The sequence below is a fragment of the Bactrocera latifrons genome, unplaced genomic scaffold, assembly GCF_001853355.1.
Source record: "Bactrocera latifrons isolate USDA-ARS-PBARC rearing strain unplaced genomic scaffold, ASM185335v1 scaffold_120, whole genome shotgun sequence".
Classification (NCBI taxonomy): domain Eukaryota; kingdom Metazoa; phylum Arthropoda; class Insecta; order Diptera; family Tephritidae; genus Bactrocera; species Bactrocera latifrons.
The window spans coordinates 170945-179919 of record NW_017534631.1 but is presented as its reverse complement, the minus strand read 5'-3'; the positions used below and the strand labels follow the sequence as shown (position 1 = coordinate 179919).

Here is an 8975-nt window from a genome sequence, read left to right as displayed (position 1 = left end):
AAACAGCTTCTGCAAACGTCATCTGATAAAATTATCAACTTTATAGCATGGAGACAATAGGACAATAGCATGTTAAAAGCCCCACAACTAGGGATAGGCTAGCTAGATCACAAGATCTCCTACAATCAATCTTAGAACACAAGAGGATAGCGGTTCTAGGGCTTGCTTGATCATAAGCTTTACAATTTTCTACGATTCCGTTATGGCCCGGCACCCATACCATATCTTATCGCAAAGACATTCGATGCTATTGATAACTCCTCGACCAACCCTGAACACACTGTAAATGGTCACTTCTCTAGAGGAGCCTGCACTCCGGAACAGCAGATCTACTGCTACCTTAATGGCAAGCTGTAACTTGAGTAAAAAATTAAGATATCTTTATAAAAATTTGTACACATGTTCCCTGTCAAAAAAGTAAGACGGAGTTCGTAGATGGGCATATGGGTGCCATAACTAAGCACTCAAATTATATAGAGAACTGGAATTTGACCTCTAATATGTTTAATGTTAAATTTGGAAAATTTGGACGATTGGGTGGCACCGCTCACTATTAAGTAAAATCACATATCTCGGGACCCCCTCGACTGATGTCAACCAAATTCGGTACGTATTTTTTTTTTATAGCATTGTCATATTACGGTGCAAAGTCAGACTACAACCACGCCCACTTCGAACATAACACAATTTTAAATTCCATCTGACTAATCCCTTTCCAGTGTATAAAGCAAGAAGCAATTAATATAAATATATAAATTGTTCAAATCCAACAAAAACTGTTCAATTCCCTAGGTACCGAATATTCGAACCTAAGTACCTATAGTTGACTTTTAACGACAAATATCGGTCAATGTGTGAGAATATAATTGAAATTCAAGGATAATCTCTTTCTGAAAATCGGATATCTATTTGCCGGAAATAGATTGAATCATGCCTATACTTCCCTTAGCTTCCATATACCAAGCACAAGGATTTTGAACTTCGGGTGATTTTATGGATAGATTGTAAAAATTGATGTTTTACACTGCGACCTACGGTCTATTGGCCTCCATTATATCACATATGGTCAGCAAGGGTAAGTGCTGAGCAGTTCAGAATCAGGTGTTCTGGGAATTCCTGTTCCATGTCGCAGAACCGGCAGTTTGCGCAAGAGACTATGACAAGTGTTACCTGAGTTTGGAGTGCTTTTTATAGAGCGCGACAAGCTGGCGGAATTTGTCTTGGCAGAGCTTGATCATTTTCTTAAACTTTGTGAGGTTGAACTCTCCCAAAAGCAATTTGGCATGGCGCATTCCTGATGCCTGCTGCCAATGCTATTCTCTCCCCAGATCGGAGCAGCTCCTTAAAACACTGATAACAGTGTATCTTTGTGCCTAAAATGGTCAACAAAAATATAACACTCGATTGACTTTACTCCATATGATTGGTAATGGTGTGTGAAGTCCTTAAGGTATTTTGATTTCTTGCAGAATGTTGCTAGAATATTATATGGTCGGTTCAACACACACAAGGTCAAGTATCGAATTTATATTATATCTATTACACAACGTGACTAAAAAAAGAGAATTTATGAAGTAAATAATATTTATCTTAAACAAAAATTATATTTAATAATAATTGATTTTAAAGTTCTTAATATATTTTAATATTTCTTAAAATCTAATAAATCATTACAATAATTACCACTCAATATATTACTAATTATTCTTTAGTTAAATAAGAAAAACGAAAAACGAAAAAATATATTAGCAATAAAATATTAATATCTAGTATACACCCTCTTATATATACACATAAATATATATTCTAATCCTTAAACACAATACTTTTTTATTTATACATGTACCTCTATTTATTAAGGTCCTTAAGATCTTAAAAGCTTTAAATCGTGTAACTACATAGGTACTTTTATGTGTAAATACATATATATTTATAAGCTCTTATATAACTATATATGAGAACAATTCCATGATATATTCGATTGCGTGAAATTGGCGATTGGAGATTGTTGAAATTGGCGAATTATACTAATATTCAAAAATTTTTGTTTTTAAAAAATTAATAATAGTTATGTAATATTTTGAATCAATAAATATCTACTTTAAAGCTAAGTTGTGCAAAAATATTGAATTCTTTGTGTAGTAATGGCTAAAGGCCGGTGAAATTCAAATATTTCAGTTTTTGACATATACCAATATTGAATATACATATTTTAACGGGTTTCTCGATAAATTGTCTACGTCGTAACACAATTTTATGTTCCAGGGATAAAGCAATGCCCAAAAGATTCCAGTGTGAGAGCGCCTCAAAATTAGCTTTTTATAACATTTTCCATATAGCCAGATCGGACAAAATAATAATTTAGTTCATTTCATCTTATTAGCTCTCATTTAATAAATATTTTTAATAACACAGTACAACAGCTAATCTGGGGGAAATGTATCACATTACAAAACGTTTCATTAAATAGTACATTTAAATTTAACATTTTCTTTAAATTTTCATTGTTTTACATTCTTTATTAGTGGTCTAAAGTGTATAAAGTGATCAGGGTGACGAGTAGAGTTGAAATCCGGATGTCTGTCTGCCCGTCCGTCCGTCCGTGAAAGCTGTAACTTGAGTAAAAATTGATGATGAAACTTGGTACACGTATTTCTGGGATGGGCAAAATCGGCCCACTGCCACGGCCACAAAATGGCGAAAACCGAAAACCTATAAAGTGTCATAAATAAGCCATAAATAAAGATATTAAAGTGAATTTTTTTTGGAAAAGTGGGCGTGGCCCCGCCCCCTACTAAGTTTTTTGTACATGTCTCGGAAACTACTATAGTAAGTCAACCAAACTCTATAGAGTCGTTTCCTTCAGGCATTTCCATATACAGTTGAAAAATGGAAGAAATCGGATAATAACCACGCCCACCTCCCATACTAAGGTTATGCTGAAAATAAAACAAAAAGCGTCAGAAACACTAAATTTTACGGAAGAAATGGCAGAAGGAAGCTGCACGCAGGCTTTTTTTAAAAATTGAAAATGGGCGTGGCGTCGCCCAGTTATGGACCAAAAACCATATCTCAAGAACTACTCGACCGATTTCAATGAAATTCGGTATATAATATTTTCTTAACACCCTGATTACATGTAAGAAATATGGGTGAAATCGGTTCACAACCACACCTTCTTCCAATATAACGCTATTTTGAATTCCATCTAATGCCTTCTCTGTATGATATATACATTAGGAACCAATGATGATAGCTTACTTGTTTTGGCAAGATTTCAATCTGATAATCGCTTGTTATACCCTGAACAGGGTATATTAAGTTTGTCACGAAGTTTGTAACACCCAGAAGGAAGCGTCTTAGACCCTATCAAGTATATATTTAAATGATCAGTATGTTGAGCTAAGTCGATTTAGCCATGTCCGTCTGTCTGTCTGTCCGTTCGTCCGTCGGTCTGTATACATTCGAACTAGTCTCTCAGTTTTTAAAATATCATTTGGAAATTTTGCAAATGTCATTTTCTCTTCAAATGGCTACTCATTTGTCGGAACCACCGATATCGTACCACTATAACATATAGCTGCCATACAAACTGAACGATCGAAATCAAGTTCTTGTATGGAAAGCTTTCGCATCTGTTCTTGTATGGAAAACTTTTGCATTTGACAAGATATATTCAAGAAATTTGGTATAAATTATTTCCTAAGGCAACAATGTAATCTCCGAAGAAATTGTTCAGATCGGCTTACTATAGCATATAGCTGCCACACAAACCGAACGATCGGAATCAAGGGCTTGTATGGAAAACTTTCGCATTTGACGTGGTATCTTCACAAAATTTGATATGGATTACTGCTCAAGGTAATAATATAATCTCCGAAAAAGTTGTTCAGATCGGATTACTATAGCATATAGCTTCCATTTAAACTGAACACACAGTTACGAAAAGAAATGCACGTGTGAAGGGTATATTGGCTTTGGTGCAGAAGAAGTTTTTTCTTGTTTTTAATTGCTAAACGTCAAAACCTCCTGAACTCTGTGAACTGTCAAAGTTCAGGAGGTTCTGGTGTTTAGCAATTGATCTCTTACTTTCAACGAGAGTGTAGTTGAGCATCTCTTCATCCTTGGTATGTTCGATCAATGAATTGGATTATGAGCTACACACTTATCTTTATTTCTAATTCCATTTGTTTCTTACTTAATATTCGAATTTACAATCTTTTACTAGACCTCATCTATTTTTTACCTAGGTTGGAATGACTCTCATTGTCATCGGCGCCAAATGTCACATCAAAATAATCATTAGGACTCTGCATACGCTTTACTTTCTGAAGTACATAAAGTGCATTCGGCGATTTTTACAACGAGTGAAATTATTCATAAAAGTTCCATTAAATTTTGTGTTCGGAATCATATTTCTGGTGCTTAAAAGTTCAGAATGTTGGAAAAGAGCTTCGTTGAAAATTGTTTGTCGCGAGCAAGTGTTTTTGATTGGTGGATTCAAAAAACGTCGAGAATGCGTTGATGGCGGACCACATCCAGGACGACATCAACACCAACTGATGATCAACGCGTCAATAAAATAAAGGAACTGGTGCTTGAAAATCGACGATTAACAGTCAGAGATCTTACTGGCCTCGTTGGAATATCAGAAGGATCAGTGAAAACCATTTTGAAGGAACATTTGGGCCTAAGAAAAGTAAAAGCACGATTGATTCCAAAATCACTCATGTCTTTCGAAAACCGGCTACGCGGCATCTGTGAAACACTGCTCTCCCACCGTCAAACTGTCAATTGAGTCAATTGAAGACATTAAACGTCGATGGCCACTCGCATTGAACGCTATTGGGGAAATTGACTTCAGCAACTGTTTGGAGGATTTCAAAAACGTTGGCACAAGAGTAATAGGGGCAAGGGAACGAAATAGTCCTACTATCATACTATTTTTTTTTTTTTTTTTGTTATTAGCAATACATATCGTCACCTGAAATGCAAAATAACGTATCATCAAAAAATTCAAAATTGGGTGTCTTATTGATTACGCTTCACTACTTCAAATTACATACATAAAATTACATATGTTCAACATTTTCAGGTTCAGCGGTCAGATATAAACTAATTATAATCAATATTAAAATTTTGTTTCACTCATGTTCCATTTTATTTCGTGTTTTATTCATGCACTGTAAATTTCCGAAAATGTTGTTACGTTATTTTGCATGTCAGGTGACGATATATTTTAAAATATTCCCTGAATATTTGAAGTTAATCTGGCAAATAGTTTCGGAAATTTGAACTCATTTACAGCAATATATAAACAAAGTGCAATTGGCTTCCAAACTCGAAACGCTTTCTTGAAACGCTGCTTTCATAGTCGGTGAGGAAAATTTCTCCAAAACGACTGGACTGGTTGGCTTGAAACCTGCCTCTATAAGTTTTTCAGATAATAATCGAAAAATAAGATTCTTAATAATAATACTTCAGCCACACTGCAGTGTAATTTTTTTACAAAAACACGAAATTATTTGCGAATCCACCATTTTGTCAAAAATCAAAAATTTGACCAGATCTTCGACTGTTACCTTTATTCATTCATACTAACAAATATTTTATTGTGGTTTTTAGTTTCAAGATAATCTTCCTGGAACTCGACTATGGGATCAAGGGACACCAGGCATTTTCCAAAATAAATCGCCGATTATTTAAGTACATTATTTTATGTATTTTTAATTTTTTTTAGCAAATATGTCTATCTTAATAATTTTATATGTATACCAGTTATGTATCAGAACAAGATGGCCACTTTATTTCAATAATTTATCGCACATTTTCTATATGGCTGACTTTATGCATACAATTTCCACTAAGATGGTCTTTTTAAAAAAATTAATAGCTAGAACAGTCCAATTTCGATCAAATGAAAGTTTACAAACGTTAGAATCACTACTTTTGCGAAGTTTATTCTGAAATCTTATTAATAATGAATTTATGTGTTGTAAAGGAAAATAATACGGAGTAATTTTAAATGTTGCCATGTGGAAAATAGTCTGTACTCCGATACCGTCAAGGAACTGCTATGAATAAAATTAATAAATCTCACATCATTTTCCCCACTTTATTTCCATTGGCCATCTATGCCAGATGTGTCTTATTCTACGTTTTATTTTCGAAATTACTAACTGACATTTAAAACCTTTGACATACATACATACAAATATTATTCAAAACATAAGCAGACACAAAACAGAAAATTGTATTTGTCATTTCATCTGAAAAATAAAAATAAATTGCTTATCTTTTTACAAGAAGTTCGGCATATTGCAATGACTGATAATATACAAGTTCCTAATGAGTTTTCGGATGCGCCATCGAAAGCAGAAGGCGGTTGGTGGCGCCATTCCCTGGCTGGCGGTTTAGCCGGAGTCGTTTCGCGTACAAGCACAGCGCCGATTGATCGGATAAAACTATATATGCAGGTATAAAATGGCTGAAACAGCATGTCGATCTTTAATTTTTGCAAAATGCTTCCGCGTGCAGGTGCAAACTCAGAAAACTTCCTTACTGGATAGTGCGAATTATATGATTAAAACCGGTGGCATACGCAGTATGTGGCGTGGTAATGGCGTTAATGTTTTAAAAATCGGTTCTGATTCGGCTATCAAATTCACAATCTATGAGAAAATTAAGCATTACATCAGAATAGAACGCAAGTCATCGCAAGAAGAAATGACTATGGGTGAGCGATTCATTGCTGGTGCCGTAGCTGGTAGCATCTCGCAAACAACCGTTTATCCATTCGATGTTCTGAAGACCCGTCTAGCATTGCGCACCACCAGCGAGCACCGTGGATTATTTGCTTCAATTAAAAATATTTATTTAACCGAAGGCGTGCGAAGTTTTTACAATGGCTACACAATTAATTTGCTAGGTGTCTTACCATATGCCGGCATAGATCTGGCCCTATATGAAACTTTGAAAAAGTATTTAGCCGGTGAAAAAACAAATAAGCACCCGAATTCAATGCTTTTATTAGTCTGCGGTGCAATATCCAGTGCAGTGGGTCAACTTATAACGTACCCTTGCTCGTTAATACGAACAAGGATCCAAGCTCAAAGTGAGTACTGAACAGGGTATATTAAGTTTGCCGCGAACTTTTTAACAGACGTCGGAGACCCTAGAAGAAATATATATATATATAAGATCCGCATAACGAACTGAGTCGATTTAACTATATTCATCTGACTTATCGGTATATCTTCTTCTTCATTGGCGTGGGCACCTCTTACGCGTCAAAATTGGAGATTCCAAGCGAAGCCAGGTCCTTATTCAGCTGCTCCTTCCAACGGAGTGGTGGTCTTCCTCTTTCTCTGCTTCCCCCTACAGGTACTTTGTCGAATACTTCCAGAGCTGGAATGTTTTCGTCCCTTCAGACGACATAACCTAGATAGCATAGCCGCTGTCTATTAATTCGCTAAAATGTCGTTGCACTACATATATATTTCACACAAATCTTCCGTAGAACATTTCTCTCAAAACTTGAAACGCCGACTCATCAGATGTTGTCATCATCCATACCTCTACACTATATAGTAGGGCGGGGATAATAAGTAGAAGTTGATCCTGGTTCGTCGAGAGAAGACTTTACTTCTCAATTGCCTACTCAGTCCGAAGTAGCACCTGTCGGCATTTGATTTCGACATTGTTGTTGGTGTTAATACTGGTTCCAAATTGTTCAGAACGGATCAATGTAAATTTAAATAAATTTACTTTTTAGGGTCTCCGATGTTTTTTTCGGTGTTCCAAAATTAGTGACACACGAAATAACTATTATATATTATATATAATAACTATATATTGTCCGTTTGCAGATTCAGTTATATATAGTACGCACCTCTGAAGGGTCTTATAGGTTCGATTCAGCCGAAGTTAACTCTTTTTTTGTTTATTATCTCTTGCAGTTGTTCCAAGAACTGAACGTCGCACAGTTATCACAAAGCGGCCGGTAAGTAGATTAACAACGATTGGAATAGTTAAATCAATTATCGCCAACGAAGGCTTTTCTGGATTGTATCGTGGATTATTCATAAATTTAGCCAAAGTATTGCCTGCTGTTTGTATTAGTTATGTCGTGTACGAGTATTCGATTCAAATGTTAGGCGTATCGATGAGCTAATTTTTAAAGAATTGATCGCAACGAATAAAGTTTGTTTGTAAGCATAGTTTTAAAATAAAAAGTGCAATAATAATTGCTAAATAAATAATCAAACCAATTTCTTTTATTATCAAATATTTCAATAAATCATCGGAACAAATATATATGTTGAATATAATCCGATATTAATTCGGTCATGCGCACTTAATTAGAAATTTGACATCTACAGACGAATAAATTGTAGTTTTAAGTTCGATTTGGGCGGTGCCAAGCCTATTGTCCAAATTTGACACCGGCTCCCGTAAAGTCTTTTGTACCATCTCGGTTGTAAATATATGGCATGATTTCTTTCTTTCTTTATTGACGTAGACACCGCTTACACGGCTTTTCCTCTTCTACACCCGGCGTGTAGTGCGTCGAATACTCTCAGAGCAGGAGTGTTTTCGACCATTGGAACTGTATGACCTAGCCAGCGCAGCTGCTGTCTTTTAATTCGCTGAACTTTGTCAAAATACATTTGGTACAGCTTATCCTTTCATCGACTGTGGTATTCGCCGTTGCCAATACGAAAAAATTTGCAGAACCTTTCTCTCGAAAACTCGCATCGCCAACTCATCAGATGTTATCATCGTTCATGCCTCAGAACCATATAGCATGACGGGAATAATGAGAGACTTTTAGACATTGGTTTTTGTTCGTCGAGAAACGACTTTACTTCTAAATTGTCTACTCAGTCCGAACTAGCACCTGTTGGCAAGGTATTAATACTCTTTTCAAGATAAATGAAATTATCTACAACTTTGAAGTTATGACGTGGGAGCTG

The 8975-nt window shown here is 35.6% G+C and overlaps 1 pseudogene; it reads left to right on the top strand.

Moving 5' to 3' along the window:
- The first annotated feature begins 6407 nt into the window (after positions 1–6407).
- On the top strand, positions 6408–8173 carry LOC108978328 (annotated as a pseudogene).
- The last annotated feature ends 802 nt before the right edge of the window (positions 8174–8975 follow it).